This window comes from Muntiacus reevesi, chromosome 7 (assembly GCF_963930625.1).
Source record: "Muntiacus reevesi chromosome 7, mMunRee1.1, whole genome shotgun sequence".
NCBI lineage: Eukaryota > Metazoa > Chordata > Mammalia > Artiodactyla > Cervidae > Muntiacus > Muntiacus reevesi.
This window is the reverse complement of record NC_089255.1, coordinates 96,902,440-96,925,183: the sequence shown is the minus strand read 5'-3', so window position 1 is coordinate 96,925,183 and position 22,744 is coordinate 96,902,440. Positions and strand designations below refer to the sequence as shown.

General features: G+C 47.1%; 1 protein-coding gene and 1 non-coding gene across 5 annotated transcripts in view; both read left to right on the top strand.

The window, feature by feature from the left end:
- Positions 1-22,744, top strand: part of FOXN3 (forkhead box N3) — a 439,974-nt gene that overhangs the window by 105,611 nt on the left and 311,619 nt on the right. For all 4 annotated transcript variants that reach the window (XM_065940204.1, XM_065940205.1, XM_065940203.1 and 1 more), the window contains one exon: positions 8,531-8,646. The gene's annotated coding sequence lies outside the window, so the exon portion shown is untranslated. The remainder of the gene's footprint in view (positions 1-8,530; positions 8,647-22,744) is intronic.
- On the top strand, positions 1,050-1,121 carry TRNAC-GCA (transfer RNA cysteine (anticodon GCA)). The gene has a single exon. It is a non-coding gene; the product is annotated as a tRNA-Cys (tRNA).

Below are 22,744 nucleotides of genomic sequence, written 5' to 3'. Positions count from 1 at the left end.
ATGTTGCCAGTGAAGCTGGTTTCTTGGAGGAGGGGTAGTGATGGGTAAATAATGAAAGCTTTGGTTGAAAATAGCTGAGTGTTAAAGCAAATCATTGTGCACCGGGATCCGACTGCTGTTGAGTTTACAGCAACTAAGGTGTTTGAATCATTGCAAAAATTGCTTTTTTGTAAAAGTGATCAGGTGAGGAGCAGAGAGGTTGCCTGTGTATGCAGTTAAAGAGAGAGTGGGGCTCCTTTGTCTTTCTGAAAGCTTATGTAAATATCTCCCTTCTTGCCAGAATGACCCTGGTTTGTCTTTGACATTCGCTGCTACTTTTTGGTACCGTTTTACGGTTCTGTGTGTTTCTATTATGTTGCCATATTGTAGCTTGATAAGACTTGAGTGTTGGTTAGAGAGCAACCAAGTAAAGATGATAGACTTTGTAAGTGTGTGACTTTGCAATCAAATTGTACAGTAATTTAGGAGGAGAAGTGTTCAAATGGGTATTTATTTACAGGCTAGACCTCTGCTTTTGAATAGCAGCCTAGGTATTAGGTTAATGGATTTTGATGTGCACATTATGATTGTGGGAGCTTTCAAGTACGTGGTAGTTCAATTTATACTGAGTTTTTCATGTCAAAATATTTTTATTTATGCCCATTATTCAGTGTAAGCCTGCATTTACCTTACAGTTTTATGATTCATGTGTCAGGGAAGAGAATGTAAAATGGCATGGAAATTTAAGCTAATCTATTCATTTGAGGAGGATTTATTTTCTGACCATAGGTGGACTTTTACAAAAAGTGGCATGAGAAACACAACTCTTGGATTTGTGGGACTGTTTTATGTGGGCACAGGGAACTACCTCCAGTATCGACTGCACATTCTCTGCGGTGAATATTTGATTCAATGTTAAGAGAATGCCTATGGGGTTGGCCGTGTTCTGGAGCCTCCTGCCCACCCGGGCACGTAGGGGGCTGGGAGAGACTGTGGATGATAAATCAGGGATGGAACCCTAGAGTGTTTGACACCTACTGGGGAGATATGACTTGCCTTTCTTTGGGACTTCCCTGGTGGCTCAGATGGTAAAGCGTCTGCCTGCAATGCGGGAGACCCAGGTTCGATCCCTGGTTGGGGAAGATCCCCTGGAGAAGGAAATGGCAGCCCACTCCAATATTCTTGCCTGGAAAATTCCATGGATAGTGGAGCCTGGTAGGCTACAGTCCATGGGATTGCAAAGAGTTGGACACGACTGAGCAACTTCACTTTCTTCTAAATAAGGTGATCTAGGGACGTCCTTCGCAGTCCGGTGACTAAGACTTTGCCTTCCATCACAGGAGGTGCAGGTTTGATCCCGGCTGGGATGCTAAGAGTCAGTATGTGAAAGCGAAAGTGGCTCCGTGGTTTCTGACTCTTTTCGACCCCTACAGTCCATGGAGTTCTCCAGGCCAGAACACTGGAGTGGGTAGCCTTTCCCTTCTCCAGGGGATCTTCCCAACCCAGGGATCGAACTCAGGTCTCCCACATTGCAGGTGGATTCTTGACCAGCTGAGCCACAAGGGAAGCCCAAGAATACTGGAGTGGGTAGCCTAGGCCTTCTACAGGGGATCTCCCAACCCAGGGATTGAACTGGTGTCTCCTACACTGCAGGGGGATTCTTTACCAACTGAGCTATCAGGGAAGCCCGAGATTCAGTAAAGACTGTACAAATGGTCCACATTAGAATAAATTAATAATAAGGTGTTCCAGAATGAAGCTACTGTTGAAACGTCCCTCCCAGTGATGCCCGTCTATAGCGCCAGCCACCCAGAGACGCGGACTGAAGTTTGTATCTTCCAGGGCGGTCTTTTTTTGATGGTGGCTCATATTAAAGGCTTCCCTGGTGGCTCAGCTGGTAAAGAATCTGCCTGCAATGCCGGAGACCTGGGTTCCACCCCTGGGTTGGGAAGATCTCCTGGAGAAAGGAATGGCTACCCACTTCAGTCTTCTGACCTGGAGAATTCCATGGGCAGAGGAGCCTGGCGGGCTGCAGTCCACGGGGTCGCGAGGAGTCTGACACGTACTGAAGGCCGCTCCTTTCTCAGAGGGGCGCCCTCTGGCTGTCTTCACACAGAGCCCTAGCCCATCTTTGGGGCCGGGGGCAAGGCAGGCTTGCAAATCCCCTCCCCCAGACCCCGGGCTGCCTGGCGGGGCCCCAGGTAACCTGGTGGGCGGCTTGCCCCTGTGACAGCTGCAGGAGGCCACCTGCGCTCGGCGCCCCCCGAGGCAGAGGAATCAAATGCCGCTGGTGTGAGCGTTTACTGGGTGTTCTGCTATTACATTTGAGGAGCCCTGGAAGCCTTGGGGTCATTAACCTGAAGCTCTGAAACTAGAAATCAAAAGTGCCAATGAACTACCTTGCTTTCTGGTTTTTTTTTTTTTTTTTTTTTAATGGGGATGATTTTAAAGTCTTTATTAAATTTGTTGCACTGTTACTTCTGTTGTTTATGTTCTGGTTTTTTGGCCACAAGACATGTGTGATCTTAGCTCCCCAACTGGAATTGAACCTGAACCTCTTCATTTGGAAAGTGAAGCCTTAACCAGTGGACAGCCAGGGAAATCCCCCCAGTGAACGACTTTGGATGATAGTTCAACTTTTGTCTGTTTGAGGAGTGCAAGCCCTTCCAACAGTTGAGACATTTGTATAGTTCATTTTTATTTTTTCATCATCCCCAAATATTTTCCAGTATTAAAAAAAACTCCAAAAAACACCAGTCTAGGCTGTGTTTCCTTAACTCTTTCCTAAGAATAGAAAAAGAGAGAAACCCAGACGGAGAGAGCCCTAGGCCGCACTAGTCATTCAAATGTGAAATCCTGGCAGTGCTGGTAGGAAACTCAATTGCTTCCATTTGAAGGGCCAGGAAATTGATTTGGAAAAAAGTAAGTTTGAGGGATTCCCAAATAGTGGCAGCATGAAATGAATAACAGAAAAATGAAGGTACAGACTGCTCTTAGTATTACCAATCGTAAATGGTAATAGAATTGCCAGGATAAACTGCCTGGGGCAGAGCGCGCTGGGAGTCTGCACTGCCTCGCTGTGACTGACGCTCTGGTCACGGGCTGAGAGCCGGCCCCTGGCTGCCGCCCAGCCTCAGTCCCTTCCAGCCTTCCCTGTCACTCCGTCTCTTTCTGGGGCGCCCGGGGGCCTGTCCCAGGGTAATAAATACTGTATCTTGGCCCCGGGGGATGTCGCTAGGCCTCGCCTCTTGCTGCTTGCTCTGCCCAGATTCCTTTCCTCCCACCCTCCCATCTTGAATTCCAATTCCTCCAGAAAACCTTACAGATCTCCCCCTCTTGCGCTCATTGAGACGAGTTTTCCATCCTTTCCACCATGTGTCCATAACAGTTGGTCTTCTAGGATGAGTTGTATCTTTTCTTAATTGTGATGTAAATGTGTCGAAGACACAGGACCTGGTTTAGGTACTTCCGTAGATTTGGCCAGACCTAGAACAGTATTTCAAACTTGTATTTCACTGAATTCTTAAACACTCCCAAAGATATGCATCACCAAGCAATCAAGGCTCAAAGACGTTGACCACTGTCTTCTGCTCAGAGACAGTCTGTTGGATACTGAGATTCCTAAGTCTGTGTCTGTCACAGCACCAGGCATCAGAACCAATTCAGCCACATTCAGATGCTTCCAAACTTTTGGCTGTTTGGCATCACCCAAACACAAACCAGGTGGATGGTTGATAATTTTTTTTTTATCTGCTTGGAATCAAAGATTTTAGAGCCAGAAGGAACCTCAGGGGGTTACACTCATGTTACAGAGGAGAAAACTGTGAACACGAACTGGTTAGTGACTTTCCAAAGGCGCGTGGCTGCTTCGTGACCCAGCTGTGGAGAGCCGGCTGGTCACCTCTCTCCGTGGCCCTCCTCCCGAGCTGTGGCCGCGGACTGCACTGAAGGCCGAACCAGTCAGGTTCCTTTCTGCCCCGAGCTGGGACTGGCTGGCCTTCGAGCTGCAAGCACCGTCATCCGACCACAATCCCCTTAACCTCTCTTTGCTAAAGGCTGATATCACTGGGATAGAGTTAAAAACAAAAGTGGACTGGGAGTTGAACTCAGGTACGGAGAGCAGTGCTGACTGTTCAGTAGCCGTCGCTTGCTGCAGCTGCAGCAAGTGCTGGGTTCCATCAAGTTCAGACCCTTCAAAAGAGTGGAAAAAAGAAAGCACATGCTTTCCAGGGCCCGGGCGCTGCGCGGCCGGCCAGCTGGGCGTAGCACCATGGCAAAAAGATCTCTTCAGTTTCGGAAATTCGAGACCCCGAGCTTGCATACGGGGCTGTGGCGGCAACCGGGCCTGCTCGGGCGTTACTTCTGCCTGCAGTTCTATCAAACTCAGCCCCTATGGGAAGCCCATTAGCGTCTAAAGAAAGAGCCAGCCCTCCAGGTTGACATAAGGAGCAGGCTGATGTGTGCGTGTGCGTGCATGTGTGTGTGTGCGTGTGTGTGTGTCTTTAAAGGCCTGTGTCCGAGGTCAACAGCCTTTTTAAGAGAACTCTTGGTTTTCTATGTAAACGTGTACTTCCTCTGGCCCAGAGTTAGCCTGTTAAGGGAATAAAGCACAATTCAGATTTCTGAGTTGGAAGCCTGATTAATCTCTCTGCCAGTTACATATGGAAATAAATTAGTAAATGGTCCATCTGGGACTAAACTACTGCAGAGATGATAAATTATCTGCATCATGTGTCTGTGTTGCCGCAGACTGAGTCCTGCTCACCAGGAGCTGCTGAAAGATATCTGGATGCTCTATCGTGGTCAGAGGAATAAAAGTTAAAAAAAAAAATTAGAAGTGAAAAATATACTTTAAAAATTTAGAAGTGAAAAATTTACCTTGAAATGTCTTTTGGGAAGATGGCTTGGTTGATGCCAAGTTTGTGCCTTAGAACTTTGCTCTGTCTGCAAATATTTAAAAGGAGAGTCTGAAGGGCATAAGAAACATTTTACTTTTATATTTTCAAAGGCCAAAACAATAACACGTATTGATTGCTACTCAAATGTCTCAGCGAGTATAATTATACGCACAATAAAAATATACCCCTGTGTAATACTGCACTTTATTTATAATTTTCATAGCAACTTCTTGTCTGTTTTCTTATTTAAATTTCAAAGGAGGTGAGGCAAGTCAGTGTCTCTAATTCTTGATGGATGAAAAACTGAGGTTTATGAAGCGGCCGATTCTGATTCGAGCTCGGTCTCCATCAGAGCCGTGCGTGACATCAAAAGCGTTTTCAGTTCTCCGTCATTCATCTAGCAGCACCAGGAAATAAAGCCTGCTATTTATGTCAGTCTTCTGGAAGCCAAAGTCATACCTTCTTGATCATGAAAAGTAGTTTTCCTTTTCTCTCTAATTGGAGGTGTTGAGTATTGGTTTAACTTTTAGGGGCATAGTTTTTTGTTTTGTTTTGTTTTATGACGATACTTGCAGCTAACATTGACTTTTTGAAAAATATTTATTTATTTGGCTGCGTCTGGTCTTAGCTGTGGCACGCAGGAGATTTCTGTTGTGGTGCTTGGGCACGTGGGCTCTGGACCTGGCGGGCTCAGTTGCAGGACACGGGCTTAGTTCCCCGACCAGGTATTGAACCCTCATCCCCTGCATCGGAAGGTAGATTCTTAACCACTGGACCAACATGGAAGTCCCTGGACATATTTTAATTTTTTTAATTGAGGTGTGATTGACATAAAAGTATAGTAGTTTCAGGTGTATGACGCTTCGGTGTTGTGTACATTGCAGAATGATTGCAATGAGTTGAGTTGACATCTGCCACCTTTTACAATTTTCTGTTTCTGGTGATGAGGAGTTTTAAGGTCCACTCTTGGCAGCCTTCATATGTGCAGTGTGGTCACCCTGCTGTTCGCAGTATCTCCAAGGCTTGCTTTTAACTGCACCTTTTGACACCCCTGCACCCCTCTCCCCCAGCCCCTGGTTTATCTGTTCCTTCTGGCTAAAGCACGTCCTTCTCCACTGGAGTTACTTTATAAACTAAAACCATCCGTGCCCTTGGGGGCATTTTAGGTGTGGTAACATATTGCCCCTTTGCAGAATGGCCTGAAGGAACTGTGGTATCCAGATTCTTACCCTACTTTAAAATTTTCTTTTGGGTCTTCCTCCAGGGCAAACCTTCCATCGTCCATCCTTGAAGCAGCCTTTGAGATGCCCCCCTCTAGAAAAAGCAGTCCTAAAAGTACGGAAAAGCCAGACTGGACTCAGAACTAATTCAGGCACCGGTTTCTCCGACATCAGCTTCTGAGCACACTCAGCAGGCGCCCCTGGGGGGTCTCCGTGCCAGGAGGAGAGGCGCCGGCCCCTCGCGGTGACTTGTCTGCTCGGCAGTGACCTGGTCTCACCCAGGCCACCTCCAAGTTGCTCACTTTTCGGTCAGACCTGGCTCCTCCGTGCATCTGAGCAGCTCTCTTGCCTTCTCACCTCTGGGCTTTTGCTTCAGCTTTTGCCTGTTCCCTGCCTGTAAAAATCCTGTCTGGATCTCAAGACCCCTTCTGACTGTCTTGATGCTTTTCCTTACCTGCCTGCGCGCCCCAGAGGTCTCCTTTGTAACTGTCTGATGATCTGTTAGAGGAGACACACAGCTGAGCTCTGTTCGAGGTGCCTGTATGTCTGTCTCCTGCTGCAGATGTTGCTCTCGATTAGTCACTAAGTCGTGTCCGACTCCTCGCGACCCCATGGACTGTAGCCCACCAGGCTCCTCTGTCCATGGGATTCTCCAGGTCGTCATTTCCTTCTCCAGGGGATCTTCCGACTTGGACTGAGGAGCCTGCGGGGTCACAGTCCATGGGGTTGCAAGACAGTTGGATACGACTTAGTGATTAAACAGCAGCAAATACCTGGCTTATCTCCTACTGAAGATAGTTTTCTCCAAGGCAGGGATTTCATCATCGTGTTTCTGACCCTTCCTCCCTCCCTACCCTCTAGCCTAGTACTTTGTCCTTAATTGAAGCTTAAGGTGCATTAGAGCAGGGCGCTTTAAGAAAAATACTCACTTAGCTGCCCCGGGCCTTCATTGTGGTCTGTGGGATCTTCAGTTACAGCAGGGGGGATCTGGCTCCTTGACCAGCAATTGCACTCTCCCGCCCTGGGCTGGGAGCACAGGTCTTAGCGGCTGGACCACTAGGGAAGTCCCTCTGGAGTAGGATAATTTTCCTTTGCAACAACAGACTCAGTGTCTTTGGATGGGTAGATAAATTAATGATTTGAGGTGTATCCGTGTTCCCCTTGGATGGCTTGTTAAAGCAGATCCCTGGGACCCACCTCCAGATTTGCAGATGCAGAGCCTTGTGGGCGGGGCCAAGGATTTGCAATTCCAACAGTCAGAATGATGCTGCTGCTGCCCTTTCGGGGACCACTGTTTGAGATCCACTGACTCAATGAATGTATTTCCTAACATTCTCACTCTAAGGCTCACAGGCTCATACCATTCTTTTCTTTTCCTTTTTTTTCAATATCTTTCTGGAATCTTATCTTTTGGCTGCAGTGGGCGACATGTGGGATCTTAGTTCCTTGACCAGGGATGGAACCTGTGTCCGCTGCGCTGGTGGCATGGAGCCTTAACCACTGGACCACCGGGGAAGCTCCCTCATTCTTTTCACGAGAGTCATTGCTGTCTCTTCCTTGAGGTGTAGGCCAACAAAATATCTTCCACCAGAAATTATTATGCTACTGGACTTCCCCGATGGCTCAGTGGTAAAGAATCTGCCTGCAATGCAAGAGAACACAGGAGACCCAGGTTCAGTCCCTGGGTCGGGAAGATCCCTGGAGGAGGCCATGGCAACCCGTTCCAGTATTCTTGCCTGGACAATCCCCATGGACACACGAGCCTGGTGGGCTACAGTCCACAGGATCGCAAAAGAGTCAGACACGACTGAAGCGATCGAGCACGCGTGCATCTCATGTACCAGCTTTTCTATTCTGTAAGATTGGTGGTTGACTGTAGCCTCCAGACTTGCAGCCCGCGTGTGAGCTTCAGCTTGATGGGATCTCTTTCTCCAGAAGTAGAGCCGGAGTAATTTTATTTAACAACAACAGACTAGAAAGTCATTGACTTTGCAGCCTGTCCGCCTGGTCTGCCCGGAGGATCAAGGTTGGGTTCGTGTGGCAGGACACTGGCCTTGAATGCGTGCTGGCACTCTGATGTTTTCCCTTTGTAGAGATGCGTGTTTCAGTGGCAGCTGTGGTAAAATAAAATGATCTCACAAATGTCTCAATGGCAGCTATAGTAAAATAAGATGATCTCACCGTGTCTATAGCATGTATTTTTAAATCTCTGGCTTCTTTTATGCCCCATGAGGCAGTTTCAAGAATACTCCATCGTGAAAGACTTGATGCTTCAATAACTTTCCAAGAAATAAAGAGGTGCAGTTGCAATTGACTTCTTCGTTGAAGTGTGTCGTGCTTTAGAGAGGTAGGCTAGAGATGACGTCCCCTGTGGTTGAGAGGGTTTGCTCTCCTCTGCTCTAATCCCGTCTTCCCTTTGCTCCTCTCCACCAGCCACTAGACGCACCATCTCCTGGGAGACCAGCGTTCTTGTGATCATGGAGGCCTCTCTGTCCTTTCTGTGACTGGAGCAATGCTGACCGTGGTTTCCTGGACCCATTCTGACTCAGGTAACCACTCCGTGCCTTCCCCAGCTGGTTTACGCCTCATGGAGATTACACTGAATAAATGAAATACCAGAGCCATATTTAAATGCAAATGCCAGATTGATTGCTTTTCCAGCAATTGATGTTCTCTCCCTCTTCTTCCCGATCTTCTTAATGATCAATTTATGCAGCTGATCAAACTGACAGTGTGGTCAATCAGTTTAGGCATTAAGATAATAAGAATGTTGAATTACGTCTTTATTTAAAACTTTGGTGTGTGTCATAGACATACAGAGGTAGGAGTGTCGCTGGAAATTTTCGTATAGAAACTAGCTTCTACTGTACATGGTTTCTCTAAATCATTTTCTTTCCCGTAATATTGGGTAGGCCAAAAAGGTCGTTTGAGTTTTTCCAGCAGATCTTAACGGACAAACTTTTTGGCCAACCCACTGCTGTGTTTCACCTGAATTATAGTAATCTTCCTCATGTTGGACCTTTGAACTGAGTTTCATAAATATTATTAAGTAGCTGTTTTGTGTGCTCGGCACAGATGGGGATAAAAAACTATAAGATGTATAAAAATATAAGGTATATCCTCAGGCAGCTCACACTTGAGCCAAAGAGCCTAGACTCGCTGGTAAGATAATGCGGAGGGTGCTCAGCTGCTGGCTGGGGCTGTGTGCTGGGTGGTTCTCTGGTTCAGGGAATGAGAAGACTCTGAGGACTGGGACTGAAATACTTAGAGGAGAGTTCATGGAGGGCAGAGGGTCTCCAGCGGGCCTTGTCACTGGGGTCATTCTGCTGGAGGGAAGAGGATCCGCCTGGCCTGACTGATGGCAGGAGTGAGCCCGCCTTGAGCCTGGCCAGGGAGGGCCCTGGCGCCTGGACCAGTCGGATCTTGGAGGGCCCCGAGCCGCTGACCCAGCCAGAGCCAGGCTCCCACGCTGGGCCCGGCCCCCTGAAGGTTCCCCTGGGGACCCCCTGCCTGCCCTGTTAGAGCTGCCTTGGCTGACAGCTGCCTCCAGGGGACCCTGGCCACCCTGCACCCTGGCCAGCCTTCTGCGTCTTCGGGCTTGTCCATGCCTGGCCTCTGCTTGTCTACTGAGTGTCTGCCCGTCCACACCTGCCCCTCCCCTCCACGCTCTGACTGGAAGGCACGGCTTGACGGGGCCCCCGAGATGAACCAAGTGCCCTGTGAGATCAGGGCCTGCTGATTCACAAGGAGCTGATTCTGAGCTGAGAAGCGGAATGGAAGGGAAGGGTGGGAAGCAGAAGCCAGGAGCATGAGTCTGTAAGTTGATGCCAAGACTGCACCAAGAGTTCTGAAACCCAGGACACGGGGAGGGCCTCGGGACTGAAGGTGTAGCCGTAGCCACGGATGGGAGCCCAGCGGGCTGGTTCATCTTGCGAAGGCCCAGCGGGCCCTGCCCGCACTTAGCTCTTTCGGATCCAGCAGTGGCTGCTTTCCAGGGCTTGAGGGCGCTGCTGAGGCTGCGGCTCCTCCCGACAGCTCTGCCTAGCCACGCTCACCCTGCGTCACTGCGCTCTGTGAGGCCGAGCGCCTGGCAGACCCAGGAGCCCCGGCCTTCCTGGATCCAGAGCTCTGCGTCCTCGGCCTCCAGGAAGTGGAAGAACTGGAATAGCAGAATATCTGTTCTCCTCCCATGAAAGCATTTGCTTAATCTGTTGTTGCCCTGCGTTTTCTAAGCTTGGGTGGGTCAACGATGGCCTGCCAGGCAGGTGTGGCTCACTCCTTGTTGTTGGGGGTGGACAAACTGACATGGTTTTTACGTTTTTAGATGATTGGAAAAAATTAAAAGAAGAATAGCATTTTTTTCTTCATAGAAATGATACAGAATTCAGATTTCAATGTCCCTCAGTTAAGCTTTGGGGACTTCACATGTTGGGCTAGTGGTAAAGAATCCGCCTGCCAATGCAGAAGATGTGGGTTTGATCTCTGAGTCAGGAAGATCCTCTGAAGAAGGGAATGGCAAGCCACTCCAGTATTTTTGCCTGAAGAATCTCATGGACAGAAGAGCCTGGCAGGCTATAGTCTGTGGAGTTGCAAAGAGTCACTACTGAACGATTGAGCACATGTGCAAATTCAGTTTTATTAGAACACAGTGAGTTCAGTTCAGTCACTCAGTCGTGTCCGACTCTTTGCGACCCCATGGACTGCAGCACACCAGGCCTCCCTGTCCATCACCAACTCTCGGAGCTTGCTTATACTGATGTCCATGGAGTCAGTGATGCCATCCAACCATCTCATCCTCTGTCGTCCCCTTCTCCTCCCGCCTTCAATCTTTGCCAGCATCAAGGTCCTTTCAGATGAGTCAGTTCTTCACAACAGGTGACTAGAGTATTGGAGTTTTAGCATCAACATCAGTCCTTCCAATGAATATTCAGGACTGGTCTCCTTCAGGATGGACTGGTTGGATCTCCTTGCATTCCAAGGGACTCTCAAGAGTCTTCTCCAACACCACAGTTCAAAAGTATCAATTCTTCGGCGCTTGGCTTTCTTTATGGTCCAACCCTCACATCCATACCTGACCTCTGGAAAAACCATGGCTTTGACTAGACGGACCTTTGCTGGCAAAGTGATGTCTGCATCTCAGCATGCTGTCTGGGTTGTTCATAGCTTTTCTTCCAAGGAGCAAGCGTCTTTGAATTTCATGGCCACAGTCACCATCTGCAGTGATTTTGGAACCTCCAAAATAAAGTCTCTCACTGTTTCCACTGTTTCCCCATCTATTTGCCATGAAGTGATGGGACTGGATGCCATGATATTAGTTTTCTGCATGTTGAGTTTTAAGCCAGCTTTTTCACTCTCATCAAGAGGCTCTTTAGTTCTTCTTTGCTTTCTACCATAAGGGTGCTGTCATCTACATATCTGAGGGTATTGATATTTCAAAGATGAGCTTCTCCATCTTTGGCTACAAATAATACAATCAATCTGATTTCAGAACATAGTCATGCTTTTTCATTTCCAGATTATCTTTTCCATTACAAGGGCAGAGTTGAATAGGTGGGTCAGAAACCATAAAGAATTTACTTTCTGACCCATTACAAAAAAAATTTGCCATTCTCTGGCCTAGGCAGTTGCATAACACAAGTGTTTGCAGAACTTGAGGTGTAGACCTTTTTCCTTCATAAAGAAAATACGGGGGCTTCCCTGGTGGTCCAGTGGCTAAGACTTCACCCTCCAATTCAGGGGGTATGGGTTTGATCCCTGGTCAGGGAACTAGATCCTGCATGCCTCGCAGCCAAAAACCAAAACATAAAATACAAGTAGTATTGTAACAGATGCAATAAAGGCCTTAAAAATGGTCCTCACCAGAAGAAATCTAAAAAAAAGAAAAGAAAATAGGATGGAATGTTGAGTAGGATTTGAATAAGCCAGAGAGGATGAGAGGAGTCTTCTAGACTGAGATAGAGAATTGGTCATCCTCTGTCAGATCTTTCTGTTCATCTATTTAACTTTCAGTTAAAGCTAGATTTGACATTGAGGCTGTTTCATTTCAACAACCTAATTATTAGGGTTATCTTTAAAATGAGGTGTCCAGACTTCTTGGGTTAATATAGATGTTGGAACAAATAAAGACCAAATTAAAATGTACCCAGAATTTTGGAACTTTTTTTACTTGGCACCGGGTATGAACTATTTTATTTTAAACCAGATAAACATTTTGTTTTAAATTGAGTAAGCACTGAAGACTTGCCATGAGTAAGCTGTGGCATTTAATCTTGGCAACGTTTTCCCAGTCTGGTGGGGTTTTACAATACTGTTGAGTGAAAACTGGTGAAAGCTGGAGATGTGGGTTCTAGTCCTGCTAACTTGCCCAGCCAAGGCAGGTTCTGTCATATACCAGGGTAAAGAGTACACCCCCAGCCTCGGGGCTTCATGCAATAAGAGTTTATTTCTCACTCAGCCAGAGTTGGATTGCACCAATGTGGCTTTGCTGCCTCCAACTTCTGAGGTTTCCTGTCTCCCCCATCTTGTGACACCTACGTCTCAAAATGTTGCTTCCTGGTTGCTGCGATATGTGAAAAAAGAGTTGAGAACACACACCCATTCTGAGGTGGCTTAGACCAGGAGTGACTCAGACCAGTTCCACGTTGATAGTCCATTGGCCAGAACCAGTCACGTGATTCTTGTTGCTAGGAGACTGGGAAGGAGGGAAGAGCAAGAAGGATGCTCGAGGTCCTGCCTGCCCCTGCAACACTGGGTCACTGTGGGAAAGCTCAAACATTATCTGTCTTTTGTCTGCTCTTCATTAAAGGCTAATTAACTCAGACCAATACTTTTTCACACAGTTTGTGAAAGGCTCAAATAAAACAGTTTATGAAAGAGCCATAAAAGGCATCATGAGTTGTAAAATATGTAGGGTGTAATTGCTCCCTTACTTCTTTACTGGGTTTTGAGTGGTGAAGGACTGGAACTGTAATAGGCACACACGCCCCAGTATGCCTGAGAATATCATAGTGTTTGCCAGTTGACCCGATGTATGATGATACGGTCCTCCCTTTCACACCTGGAAATACGCTGGTATGGACAGTGCATAGATATGATCACCCCAGTTTCACCCCACTGGTCATCCTTGTAGATTAATGTCGGCTGCTGTTTACTGAGCCTCTTCCAAGAGTCACGCTGTTCTATGCTTTTGCCTTCCTGGTTTCATTTAATAGCCCAAACAAACCTGTGAAGTAGGTGCAAGTAATGTCATTTTAAGATGAGGTAACAGGCACGGAAGGTTTAAATTCTGCATCATCACAGCTGGTGAGTCGCGCCGCTTTGCTCCGCACCCCGGTCTGTCTTGCTGTTGGGCAAATTCCACGTGACTGCCTCACTCACCCTTCATGAGGGTTGTGTCCTCGACCACGTGGGGCCCCGCTTCCCTGACACTGGCTTTGGAGTCTGTTCCCAGACCACACACTGGGAGAAGGTTACTACCCTGAGTGGGGAGCCCAGTCCTTTAGGACCCCGATGAGAAGACGAGCCATGACATCATGAAGGCTTCTCTAGAATCAGCAGACTGTGGGACCAGGGCTGGCGAATGCCGCTCCTGCTATTCCGTCCCTCTTCACTCTCTTCCCCGATGTTGACAACTGCAGCTTGTTTTCAAAATGGGCACTGCCTTTATGTAGAGGAATAAAAGATTTTATTTTGCAATCTTGGGTGGAGCAGAACTTGAGCCAGTGAAGACTTGCCATGTGTGGTGCAGTTGATCCAAACAGGCATCTTCCCAACACAAACAGTGAGTACAAACCCAACTCCATTTTCAGCAAGTTTATTTACAAATTTGTTTATTAGAAAAAAGAAAAAGGCAAACCACAACTGAAGACCAGTGTGCTTGCAGAATAATATCAGATAAAACCCATCTAATCAGGAGACGGTTTTCATTTCCCTGGCTCCTGGCCTTCCAAATCACTGATTGTTGAAAACCGACCCTGTGGAATCAAAGGGAACAGACTCTGAAAAGTGGACCAACTGTATCAGAATCATCAATTGCATTGCTGGCTTCCAGAAACGCCCCCCAGACAATTATACATGTGGTTTCTAAATGTCCAAAGAAAACTAAAGGAATTCCATTCTGAAAGAAGAATTAGATGGAAATTTCTAATCCCGTCTCATAAACAGTATAGGAGTAACTTTAAAATATTCTGCTTTAAGCATGCATTTAATTTGTGCTTTGGGAACCAAATAATGTTGCTAAGATAAAACATTCTAATAATGATTTATGTAAATTTATTTGTACAAAGTAATGGTGTAGTTGCCTATAGCAAATTGCTTGGAATAGGAAATGACATTTATGAGATCTTTTTTTTTCCCCCTCCAAATGAATACAATGGAGAAAATAAGAGACTCCAGAAAGGGAAAAAGAAATCCCTGTTCAACATGGTGTCTGCGGGCAGAAGAGGCAGAGACAGCTGGCCAGGTTGGAGGGTGTGCAGACAGTCCGGAAATTCAGCTCCGTGTGTTTTCCTGTGGCCGTCTCATTATTCGAGGCATTTGTGGGCCATGCAAAGAGTGTGTTAGATTCTTAGAAGGCTAGAACCCTTTATTTTATAATCTAAACTGCTCAGACACTAAAGCTCTTTCCGAATAGCCAACGACAGATCACTTGTTGTCCAAGTGCCCCGAGAGACGGTACTTACAACATGGGGGCCGAGAGGCCAACTGTAATTAAAAACTGGGCAATTAATCTCAGTCCCCAGTTACTTTAATGTCCGGGGAAGTTAGGCTTGAGTCGTAAATGGGACCTGAATGTTAATAAACCAAACAGAAAACTCCCCCCAGGACTGATTCATCCACCTAGTGGGGAGTTTTCCCAGGGCTCTCCAGTTAGCACTCTGTAATGGCTCTGAGGTGTTTCCCGGAAACATTTCATTAAATCCCCATATAGGTAACTGAGAGAGTTTCTGGATCTGTGCTTTGGACTTGTAAATAAATGCCCAGTAGAATTTGCCAGAACCTTTGGAAAAGGTATGGTATTAACACCTCCATTGTGGAAGGCATTCATTGTTTTCTCAAAATATTCTTACTGTGTCGCTTGGTCATCACTCAGTTTTGTGAAGAAGGTAGGAGTTTGTGTTCTGTTTATAAACCGAGGGGCTGCAGAAGCCTCCCAGGAAGGCCACGCAGCCGGACTTTGGTGGCTGGTGGGGAGGGAATAGCTTCCCCACTACTGTTTGTCTCATTGTCATCACGAACCAAAGCTGATGAAAGAGATTTGTGAACTTCGGAGGGCGTATTCACTTACAGCAAGATCAGGGCGTTGGTCCCTCCTAAAGCCTGTTGGAATGGCACTGACTGTCCTCAGAGAAATGGCCTTGTGTGATTGGATAGAATGGCGGCTGTGGGACCGAGGCCCGAGGGCAGGCAGGAGGCCTGAGCAGGATTCCAGAACGCAGTGAGAATGCCGAGGCCTTCTAGGGAAGAGGGGATGGCTGGGGCTTTCAGCAGGGCCATTGAAGTGAATGTCCTGTGAAAGCGTGGCCTCTGGTCAGGGTACTTTTGGTGAAGGGGCCCAGGGGCCCCAGGGGGATGTTAGGGACAAGAATATCGGCCAGAGTTTCAGACTCCTGTCCTGCCTCTTTCTGGCTGAACGACTTCGGGTATAGATTTCTGAGCTGCGGATCCCTAGAAAATAATGGGAGGTATCTGAGCCTCCATTTGCCCATCTGTAAAATGGGGATAGTGATATTTACCTTATAGAGTTGGACTGGAAACTAAATAAAATAATTCTTATGAAATATTTGGTATAGGGGGAGGATGGTTGGGTAAAACGGGAAGGGAATTAAGAGAGGAAGACTTCTAGCTATGAAACCTTTAAGTCCTGGGAATGTCACATACGGCACAAGGAAAATAGTTGGTAACACTGCAGTAATGTGCGTACTGACCGAGGTTTACTGGACGCGTCCTGGTGACCCTTTCATAAGGTATTTGATTGTTGGAATGCTCTGTCGTATCCCTGAAACTAACATACTGTTGTATGTCAACTACACTGCAATTAAAAATAAATAAATAAATGGAAGTTAAATATTTGGCACAGTGCTTGGCAGACAGTAAACACTCATTTTATGATAGCTCTTAAATGATGATAATTGTTCTGACTCAAGAATTATGGTTTTGACTGATAACTGGTAATGAGATTAAAATCCATTCATTAATGAGAATGAATTGAAAAGATTTCTGAATCATTTGTTTCTCTGTCCTGAAAGATAGCAGAGACAGTCTGAGAACTCATTCATTCATTCAACCAACAGTTCTGTTTTAAAAAATAACTTATCTGCACAGGCTGCTCCGAGTCTTTGCTGCTCTGCAGGGGCTCCTCACCGTGGGGGCATCTCTCGGGTGGAGCTCAGGCTGTAGGTGCCGAGGGCTTCGGTAGTTGCAGCGCACCGGCTTTGTTGCTACATGGCATGTGGGATCTTCCCTGACCAGGGATTGAACCCGTGTCCCCTGAGTGGGCAGACAGATTCTTATCCCCTGTACCACCAGGGAAGTCCCAGCAAACAGTTCTTGAGGCTGAAGGCCCTGGCAAGCTGTTTGCCAAGAAGGGAGAGGCTGAAGACGAGCTCTAGTCTCAAGGGATGAGCAAGATTTTTCTGCAGAAGCCCTGAGTGGGCCACTGTAACACATGTGGTCCTTGTTTTGCAAGAATCCATAGATTAAGCTGGTCTACATCTTTAGTTGCGGAAAGCCTTGGTTTGGGTCCAGACTCTGCCCGTGGGTTGCCTTCAGAACCACGATCTTGGCCGGTGGAAGAGTAGGTTTGTGTCGAGAAGAATAGATGGAACCCTTTGGTCCTTGCGCCTTCTGCTGTCTGCCTGTGAAAGGAGGCGTTCGCGTTCTTCACACCTGTGTTTTGCCCAGCGTAGGTCGGCCACTAGGCTCAAAGTGTGAATGCATCCTTTTGTTAGAATTCGTTTCCGTTAGAAGCATACCTCCCCCTTTCTTAGCAAGGGTTGAAAGGAATCCAATGTAAAATGTGTTGATTTTTCCTTTTTTGAGATGGCCATATAGTTATGTCACCTTAGAAAAGGTGTTTCACAGAAGTTCTCAGAAGGGAGATAAGGAAATGTGGACGATTCTCAAGTGAGATGAGAAAGTAAGTAATAATTCTCGGATTCAGGGTCTGTCTCTTTCAGTGGTCCTCAAACACCAGGGGTCCTCCGGGGTGGATTCTGAGGGGCCTGCTTGGGTTGCCAGTCTGATGGGGTGGGTGGGGGGACAGACAGATATGTACAAATAAGAGTTCAAAGATGAGCTTCTCCCCAGTCCAGAGCGAAGAGAAAAACACGCGCGAGACAGCGCCTTCAGTATCCTTTACTAGGGAAAATTCAAAGTTGGAACCTACGCCTCTCCTGGAACCATTTTTGGAATCTTCTCCTGGTGCAGAATCACGATCTGGGAACCTCCTTGCCGCAGCTGCTCCCGTCCTGTCTCCCTGGGTCTCTCCTCGACTCCTTCTCCTTCCTGGCTCCTCTGCTGTTTTCTGGAGGTGCACAGGCTCTGGCTTATCCTCCTTATCAAACAGGAGGTGGGCAAGTGTTAGGGACGTAGCAGCAATGAAGACTTCTCCGTCATTCAAGGAGGGGAAAATAAGGGCCTCTGGAACGATGATTTGTCCGCAGCACTGGCTTAAGAATACACAGTCTGGGAATTGCCTGGCGGTCCAGTGGTGGGGACTCCACACTTCCACTGCTGGGGGCGTGAGTTCGACCCCCCAGGATTGAAGATCCTGGAAGGATCCAAGGAAGATCTTGCATGCTGTGCAGTGTGGCCAAAAAATGATTAAAGTTAAAAATTAAAGAATACACAGTCACACCTTTGTCTCCTTGTGGAAATCTGACAGACCGCATTCCCCCTGCAAAGGCAGAGGGTGGGCTGTTACTTCCTGGCAAAAAGTGCCGCACTGTGCTTTTTCCCTATAGTGGACCTTTCTGTATCCACATTTATTTTACTCTTACTCTGGTATATGCGTGTGAACTCCCCGAATGGATATTTTGATGTTGATCAAGAACAGAGTCGTCTGAACTTAAATTCAGACTTGTGCTCATCTCAAAGCTGCCTGCAATGCAGGAGACCCAGGTTCGATTCCTGGGTCAGGAAGATCCCCTGGAGAAGGAAATGGCAACCCACTCCAGTGTCCTTGCCTAGAGAATCCCATGGACAGAGGAACCTAGCGGGATACAGTCCATGGGGTTGCAAGAGTCGGACATGACTTAGCAACTAAACCACCATATCTCCGTCAGTGGGGAAAGCCACGTAACTCAGGTGAGTGGTTTTTGGTTTAATAGGAGAGAGTTAGCTTCAAAGGAATAATTGCAGCTCAGAGCAGGGCCGTCTCCCAGAGTGTGAAGAGGAGACCTGTTTTGAAGCTGATACCCTTGAAAGAGCATGGTGTCTGAGTTGCCTGGTTAATATGGAGGCTCACGGTGAAAGAAGGGAAGGCGCTCCGCAGAGGGCAGGACACACGCCCAAGCCCAGCCCGTGGCCTCTCAGTGGCTGCACTTTCAACCAGCACTCAGACGCTAGGAGAAGGTGGGCTTGTGAAATGAACACATCTCACGGCAAGTAAGTTCAGTCCACTTCTTTTTGCATTTCTTTATTCTTGCTGGGAGCTGCGGAGAGCTCAGTGTCTTTGACTTTTTCCCTTGACTACCAGAGGATGTCATTACCCCGGAGAGAAAGCATATTTTTCAGGTGCACAAAACGAGGCAGGGAATTGGTTGCAGTAGCTACTGGAAGGTCGAAATTACTTGCCAATTAGAATTTAATAGATTTTCTCTGTGGTTAATTGGATCTGTGAATGGACAGCTTCTCTTGTGACTCAGTCTTGGGTGAACTGAAAGAAAATTGGGCAATGCTAAGTTCAGGGTGAGGACGGCATGGTTTATAGAGTGTTCCACTGGGTCCTCTAAGGCACATAAGGAGATGGTGTGCATTTTGGTTTTTGCAGAGTGGTGTGTGCGCATGTGATAGGGAGTTAGGTACTTGATAAATGCTTCTAAATAGTGACAGCCTATTATTTGTATGGCACTTAACTTTATCCCTCACGTGAAAATACCTGAAACGTCATAAGAATCTGTTTTTTATATATATATATGTATATATGTATGTGTGTATATATATATATATATGTAAGGCATATGTATATGTAAATACGTATGTGCAATGTGTGTATAAACAGACCAGTGATATCATTTGATTCTGGGATAGTTTATAGGATTCATTGATTTCTTATGAAAATATCTAAATCACCCCTGTTGTAAGTGGTTCCCTTCTTTTGTTTTTGAAACATCTGATGAGCATTTTACTATTTTTGTAGAAATATATTTACTTATTTGGCTTCACTGGGTCTTCACTGCGGTGCTCGGACTCTGGAGTGCGAGGGTTTAATAGTTGCAGCCTGGGCCGAGTTGCCTCTCAGCCTGTGGGAATCTTAGTTCCCCAGCCAGGGATCGAAACTGTGTCCTCCGCATTGGAAGGTGGATTCTTAACCACAGGACCACCAGGGAAGTCGAGAGTGGTTCCTCTTTAATACCATTCAGTCTCCACTTCTTTTTAAGTTCTTTTACCCAGCACACCGTAAGTAACCTCTGGATGTATGTTTCTTAACTGAACAAAAATGTCAACAACCTGCTATTTATTTTATTAAACAGCTTGAGCAGAGATGTTTGGTCTGATTGCTGGAAATTGTTAGCTTATCACCAAACTGCCCTGATGATTCTTATTATTCAATTTGCATTGCTTACGATGATAATTCTTACTACATAAAAGAGCATGATGTTTTATTTGTATAGTTCTTTCATTAATAATTTAATTGACTGTTACATCCGAGTGGTTCTGCAACATGCACATCAAAGTTCCTAGAGATTGGCCCCTGGGCACCTTGGGAAATCAGAATTTAGATATAAACTGTAATGCTCAAGGTGCGGATACGGGTGGTCGGCGGGTTCTTTGGCCTTGACATCCAGGGGGTTGGCTGTACATTTCCCCTCATGTTTATTTCCAGGCATTTTATTGACTCAACCAGCTGTGACTCTGATCTGGTTATTTTAACAACCTAAGAAATTAGATCGTAGTATAATTATTTAGGGGTTTCCTTGGTAGCTCAGCTGGTAAAGAATCTGCCTGCAATGCAGGAGACCCTGGGTTCAATCCCTGGGTTGGGAAGATCCCCTGGAGGAGGGCATGGCAACCCGCTTCAGTGTTCTAGCCTGGAGAATCCCATGGACAGAGGAGCCTGGCGGGCTGCAGTCCATGGGGTCACAAAGCGTCGGACACGACTGAGTGACTAAGCACACAGCACACACGTAGTTATTTTAATCACTAAAATGACTAGATTGATACTGATTTATAAGTGAAGTAGATAATGATGGCTAAAACAGTAAATCTGACCCCAAATGATTGAGTCAGTGGCTTCGTATCTGCAGAATCTGTGTCTCTGGGGCCTGTTGTTCAGAATTGGGAAGGTTTTATTGGTCACAGCTTATCAGGAGTTCCAGGATGACACTGTAATTGTGTGAGACATATGTTTTGATCCATTTGCTGGAGGAAAACCTTGTGGATTCTTTTCATGTAGGAGAGTACTACAAGTTTTGTCTCCATTCCTGTTGTAAATAAAACAATGAATTGAAATATGACTTTGGCTTCATGAGAAATAGGGGCAAACGTGACTTTGGGGGTGTCAACCATAGTGATATTCAAGGAACTGGCTTTTAAAACTCTGGAGTCAACAGAGAAAGAGATCTGATGAAGGAGTTCGCGTGTGGCCATTCCTGCCTGACACCCGGGCGGGTACTCGCGCGTGTCAATCAAGAGTGTTGTGCGGGGAATCTTCCAGCAGAAACTGGAGTTTGTTAACATCATTACCTTCTCCTCTACTGGTGGATGACGCATTTGGAGCGTGTTTTAATATCTAGCCTTGCACCTGGGAAGTGTTCACTGGGGTCTCAGGAGAAGATTTGGAGAGTTTAGGGGATTGTTTGAGAGCTGTTTTTATTTATTTTTTGACCCCACTGTGCCACTTGTGGGATTTTAGTTCCCAGACCAGGGATTGAACTTTTGGAAAGGAGTTTGGTTTCTCATAATTAAAAATTGTGTCTGCATCTGTAATAAACAGCTGGATTCCTAGTACTGCAAACCCTCTGGAAATACAGCATGTTACTAATTCAGTAGGTCGTGATCTGGTAATAAAGCTGAAGCTCCAGTACTCTGGCCACTTGATGCAAAGAGCCAGCTCATTGGAAAAGATCCCGATTCTGGGAGAGTGAAGGCGGGAGGAGAAGGGGTCGAGAGAGGGTGAGATGGCTGGATGGCATCAGCGACTCAATGGACACGAACGTGGGCAAACTCTGGGAGGCAGTGGAGCACAGGGAGGCCTGGCGCGCTGCGGCACGTGGATCGCAGGGAGCCGGACGGGGCTTAGTGACTGAACGGCCATGGCAGCCACAGCCGACCTGGTGACTGAGTAATGCGCTGGTGTCACTGCGGGCAGACTGGGTGATGGCCTAACAGCTACCCCCAAGCTAAGGGGCATAAAACAATGAAGATACTGTGTCTTGCTCATCCTATGGATCTGTTGAGCTTGGCTGGGGACTCTGGTCTAAGTCATCCTCATCCTCACTTCCGGATGGAGGCGAGGGAACACGCCCCGTCACCAAGGCTGAGAAAAAGGAGAAACTAGCGAAGCTCTTGCTGGCTCTTACATTTGTCCAGGAGTGACATGTGTCACATCCACTCACATTTTACTGGCCAAATCTAGCTCCCACCTAGCTTCAACAAAGTGGGGGAAATGTTGTATAATTGTGCACTTGAAGGAGAGAGAGCTGAACTATTTATAGACAGCTGTATGATGCCCGTCGTATATAGCTTCGATATTATCGATGTGTGCTCAGTTGCTCTGTCATATCTGACTCTGCGATCATATGGACTGTAACCCGCCAGGCTCCTCTATCCATGGGGTTTTCCAGGCAAGAAGACTGGAGTGGGTTGCTGTTTCCTTCTCTGGTGGATCTTCCCAACTCAGGGATTGAACCCACGAATCCTGCATCGCCAGGCAGCTTCTTTACCACTGTGCCACCTGGGACGCCTCAGTATTATTGATAGAACTCTAAAACCCTAGCTCAACAGAAGCAAATGACCAGAGCTTATGAGAGAATTCTTTGCATCCTTCAGAAAAATGGGCCAGTCACCTGAAGTGGACTTGCTTCAGCCCTTCAGCCCTGTCCTTCCCATAAACTGGATGGGAGTGGCCGGGGGCCCTAGCCTCCCAGATTCCCGCCTCACACACAGCGTAAGCCACCTCAGCAAGCCTCTGGTGTGCTTGTTTGCAGGTCGGCCGTCTGCAGAGCACTCCAGCTGTCCCCGTCTCGGCCAGCCCTGGGCCCCTCCCAGCTCCTCCTGCACGGACCTTCTGGACAGCCACATTCCTTGGTTTCCCCTTTTGGGTGTTCACTGTGGACTGTCTCAGTGTTTGAAAGTCATCCTTTATACTGCATTTTCTTACGTGGGCATCTGAAGATTTCTTCTCGCAGAGACGTAAGCCCCCTGGGTTGGGCTCTTGCTCTGTGCGTACGGCCCGTGGTGGGAGGTTGTTCCTCACTCCCGGCT